Genomic DNA, 5,672 nt, shown 5'->3' with positions numbered 1-5,672 from the left:
TCTTTCCCTTTGAAAATCTTCCAGTTGTTAGATATTCTGATAATACTTGTGTTCAGAATGTCCTCAGGGTGAAAGTATTGATGTAAAAATATTTACTGTATCAAAATGGCATGGTCAAACAGCATGAAACAATATTTCTCCATTTTCCTCTGCTCACTGATGCCACGTGGATAAAGACTTTCCTTTATTTCAGAAACAGGCTTTTGTTCAGTGTCCCTGCCACGGATTCCATAGCTCTCAAACTTCCCCAACACAATGTAGCTAGTGCTATGCGAGCATTTTCAAGGCTAATTCTCATTCTGTGTTGACGTTTAGCTCTGTAATTTTTTGCACAGCCTCTAGCTCATTACCTGGGACATCACAAGTGCTCAGGGATTGTTTTATCCTTTCCTGTTTCTGCATCTTTCCTAAAGCTCAAACTCCTTAGCCTAGTTTTGAAGATGAGTGCTCAATCTATTTAATTACTCGCTACCATGCTAGTTTTTTTCTTTCTCTCTTTTTGCATACCCTATCCTCCAGAAAATCTGCTCACTGCCCCTGCCACACTTTCCTGTTACTTTGCTTTCCTCAAGCAGGTGACTCCTTCCAGTTTGTCTTCCTTCTCATCTTTGTGGATCTGAATCTTTTCTGTTCTGTGCATTTGACCTCCTCAGAGAAAACTTCTCTTATCTTCTGCTCAACAAATAGGAGGTGTATCTCCTGGTGACTCCAGAACTTTCTTTTTACTTTGCTGGGATTGGCTCATTTTCTCTTCCCTCTCCAGTAGAACACTTAAGTTCTATAATGGTAGGGATTTTTCTGAAATATTTCTGAAATCTGAACAGGGCTGGCATGGTTCCTTACAAATGTTAGGTTTTATTAACTATTTGCTGCCCAACTGTGTGCAGATGAGAGGTGACAAGATGTTTTTGTGGAGACCAACCTGATAAGAATTGTGGCTGTGCTAGAAAATAAGCCTTTTATTCAACTCTAGTCCCAGTGGTGGGAGAGAGGTTACTGGCAATGAATTAGGAATTATTAAAATGTAAAATATTCTTGCAAATACTTCTAGACTCTCATTTTTTTCTTCTCCTTTGTCTCCGTCCAAAATACTTTCCTTACTAACTATGCATTTGGAAAATTTAAATGCATTGTATTCTCATCTCTGTTTATATATTTTCGCCTTTCTTTGGGAAATTCACATTCAGAAGTTTAGAGAGAGAGCCTGATAGTGGAAGAAATGTCCTTCCTGCGGAAAAGGTTTGATACCGACCCTGCGATGCTCTTGGTTGGCACGTGCTTAAAGATAGCAGTGTTTCTAACCACCACACAAGTGTCTGAAGTCCATTTGCTACAAAATATTCCTGACACTCCTATTAGTCAGAAGCCAATTTTAGAACATTTAATTTTGATTAAAATTGAAATTTCTCTGTTTGGCAAGGTTCAGTGTATTCACTTTCTTGTATTTTTGTCCAAAGTTGGTCCAAGTTAGTATCTGCTTGGTTAGTGTATCATGGGGCTTTAGGCAATTTCTTGACTTCTCATTGACTGCATATTTTCAAAGATTCTACAGCATTTTTATATTCAAGAAGAAAGGTAAACATAGCCATACTTTTTGAAAGCCCTGGGACAATTTGCTTGTCTCTGGTCCTTATTACAAAGAGCCTTGGTAATGATGTGCTGCCATTAAAAAGTCACAATATACTTTGTTCCCATTATGAGCTAATGAATTATCAATTATTTCCCCTTAATCCAGAACATGATTTTGTTATTATCTATCAGTTTAAATAAGAGTAGAGATTAAGCATGTCAAAATTATCTCACCAGCTCAAATAATTGTTAAAAGAACATCAGACAGTAAGAATGAAGTCACCTACATGTGTGTGTCTGAGTCTGTGATGAGCAAGGGAATGGGGCTGGCAAAGGATGTAACAAAAACAGCTTTGTCACTTGGCTTCCGGTTAATGTCTCAGCCATATGAACTTTTCAGATACCTACAGAGATGTTTAAATGCAATTGCTAGTTTCCTGACAAAGTAAGTATATTTCTAGTCTGATGAGAAAAAATGATATATCAGAACTGCAGATTTGAACAAGTTCTCAAGGTTTCTAACCTACTCTTACAGGAAGCAGTTTTCTTTTAAGTTTCAGACGCTTGAAAATTTTCCTGCCCCAAAGAATGTAACTATATTAATAAAAGAGCCATTTTCTCTTTAAGTACAAACCATCCTGTAGATTGGTGGTAGACATTTTGATTATTTTCCTCCTGTTAATTAACACATAGAAATCAATTAGGTTTGCTTCTGTAATTTTCATTTAGAATAGAGCATTAAGTTTAACAGATGATCAATCTCATTACTTTCACTAAGAGGTTTCTTGTAGCTAGTACCCAGCCACCTGCTCGCAAGCATTTGTATATGGAGTTCCATGCTTCTGTTCCCGAAAGCAGGCCCCAGCACCATCTGCATCAGAATCACCTGAGATGCTTCTTAAATATGCATATCACTGGTTTTCACAGAGGTCTGCTGAGTGTGGCCAGGGAATGTTAACCTTAATGAGCACTCTTAGTGAATCTGATGTACACCAATATTTGAGAAATAATGGATTAGATGCTTTCAGGCAATCAACATGGATTCACATGGCAATGAACGACGGGGATACAAATCATCAGTGTCAATAAGTAGGATTAGCCAAGCATTCCTGGGTATATAGGAAGTCAGAATACTCTTGTCTTTGACATAAATAAAAGGACATGGTCATTTGGTTTGTTACCATGGTCATTTGGTTTGTTACTCTTTCTAATTCAAAGGAAAGTATAAATGTGGATTTGTAAATCTCAGGAATGCATGTGGAAAATACGACTCTTCATCTTTTAACATTATGCATAAAAGAGTAAAACAGACAAAATGGACTCAAGTCCTTTTTGCTTGATACTCTTTTTTCTTTTAAAATAAAAGATAGAAGTCAGAGAATTACAGAATAATGCTTTTACAAAGAAGGGAAGGTACAAATAATTATACAATTAAAACAGCTTATAGATTTAATGCAACTAGAACTTATTTAGTATCTGCTCTGTGATCAGAACTATCTTAGATCCCAGGAAATCAAAGATAACAATTCACTGACTCCATGGAAGAGCCATAAGTGCATATTACTAAGTGAAAGAAGCCAATCTGAAAAGGCTACGTGCTGTATTATTCCAACTATATGACATGCTACAAGAGGTATAACAAAACAGTAAAAATATCAGTGATTGTGACGTGTTCGTGGGATCAATGGGCAGAGCACAGAGAATTTTTTGTAAAACTACACTGCATGACACTGTAATGTGGATACATGTCATTATATATCTGTCAGAAACCACAGAATGTTCAGCACCAATAATGATCCTTAAGGTAAACTATGGGCTTTGGGTGATAATGATGTGTCAATGTAGGCTCATTGATTGTAACAAATATACCATCGTGGTTTGAGATGTTGACAGTGGAGGGAGTTGTGTGTGGTGTGCGTAGTGGGTATATGGGAAATCTCTTTACTTTCTGCTCAATTTTGCTGAGAACCTGAAACTGTTCTAATAAAGTCTATTGAAAAAAGTTACCGACATTCCCTGGAGGATGCTAAGAGTCTAATGGCTGGGATTGATGCTCAAACACCCAGTAGAGACCACAGTCATAAAGGCAACAGAAGAAGTAAATACTAAGAAGTGGGACAGCATGGAGGAGGCGACAATTAACTATGGAGAAGGAAGAAGCAGGGAAGACCTTTGAGAAGCAGGATGTCAGAACTGAACTGTGAAGATAAAGACAAACCTCTTGATAGATACATCCCAGCATATTGGCATTCCAGTGTATTAACATTGTTTGGGGAACAGTAAATCATCTGATATTATTGGGACAAAACTGGAAGCAGTGGGGAGAAAAGTAGGAATGAAGCTGGACAAGTAGGTAAGGGCCAGGTCAGGAAGGCTGACGTGCACACACACTGCACACACACACAACACACACACACACACACACACACACACACACACACACACGGACATATATATGAAGATACACATATTCACATAAACACACATGTGCATAGGAAAATACATATGTACATATTAAAAAGACTAAGGCAACTAAGGCATTGAAACCTGTTGGGGAACCACTGAAAAGCTTTTAGCAGGGAAGTGGTGTGGCCTAATTTACATTTTATAAGGAGCCCTGGGTTAGTTATGGGGAGATGGAAGGGAACAGAGACTGGATGGAAATATCTAGTTAACTGGATGAAATTAAGATCATACGGTCATAAAAGAAAGAGCAGATCCAGATTCAAGAGATGTTTAAGAAGTTGGATCCATTAATTTCTTGAGGGCTTCATTGTGAGAGGTAAGAGAGAAAAAGAGGAGTTGGAAATTTGTTCTCAAGTTTTGGGCTTAAGAAAATGAGGGGATGATGTTAAACTCAGTCAAGACAGGAAATGTGGAAATAAGACCAGTTTTAGGGATGGCTACTGTCTCAAGATTAGAGATTTGATGTTAAACATAAATGAGTTTGAGGTGTTTATGGGACATCAATCCATTCAACTAAGCCCCTTTTAGATGGCTGTCCTGGGCTAGGTGCCAGGATTCAGCAGTGAACAAGACAGCTATAGCCTCCATCCTTGCAGGGCTTAGTGTTAGTGGGTAAGGAAGGCTTCAAACAATAACTATGGATATAATTTCTGTTATGAAAGAGGAGGTTAGACAGAAGAGGTTAGAAAGAAGAGGTCTAGGATGGAGATAGTATTTTTGTGATTTTCTTTTTCTTTTTAAAGTTCTATAGTGCTTTACAATTTTCAAAAGTTTCCACACATGATTTCACATAATCCCATAATAACCCTTTTTTAAATCCCCTATCCCTATACTGTCCCTCCCCCTTCCCTCTCCCCATCGGTGACCATTAGTTTGTTCTTTATATAGGATGGAGACAGTTTTGAAAGCCATTAGTAATAGGCTAGAGTTGATATCATAAAGACAAATGAGGTGGCCGAGACAGAGAAGATGATAAATGAAAAGAGGAGAGGGTTGCAGAAAGAAAATTGGGCATCCAGATCTTAAAGGGACAGCAAAGGAGCCTAGGAAGGAATGGTCAGAGAATCACAGAGGGAGACAGTGATGTTTGGACTCAGAGGAGGAATTTCAAAAAGAATGATATGGTCAGGACATGCTACGGAAAGCTGAAAGGAGATAAAGTCTCAGAGATGTCTTTGGGTCTTGTGATGTGGTAGGATTTCACGATGCTTGTGAGAGCTGCCAGAGTGTATTGGCAGGGGCTGAGGGTTCACTGGAGTGTGTCGAGGGTAAAGAAGTTATAAGACAACTGAAGATGACATCTTCTAGATGCTTGGTCCTGGAGGGAATGAGAGAGAGAAATAAATGGACACAGGATAAAAGGCAGGTCCTTGAAAATTGGAGGCATTTGAACACATCTAGTGAGGAAGGAAAAGAAACTAGTAGAGAGGAGAAGTTGAAAATTAAGTAGAGAAGGGCTACATTATGGATCAAGGTCCTGACAGAAGAGCATGGGGTCCATTGATTGATAGGTCTCAAGTTAACTGTAAACAAGCGGAAGGTGATTTTTCCCTTCAAAACTAAGTGGAAGGAGGTAAGAGTGTGTGTGGAGGCATGTAGGCAAGGAAAGGGAGGATGGGAAGTACCTCAGGGAAAGA

The sequence above is a fragment of the Lipotes vexillifer genome, unplaced genomic scaffold (assembly GCF_000442215.2).
Source record: "Lipotes vexillifer unplaced genomic scaffold, Lipotes_vexillifer_v1.1 scaffold367, whole genome shotgun sequence".
Taxonomy (NCBI): domain Eukaryota; kingdom Metazoa; phylum Chordata; class Mammalia; order Artiodactyla; family Lipotidae; genus Lipotes; species Lipotes vexillifer.
The sequence above is the reverse complement of the archived record's forward strand: the minus strand, read 5'-3'. Positions refer to the sequence as shown.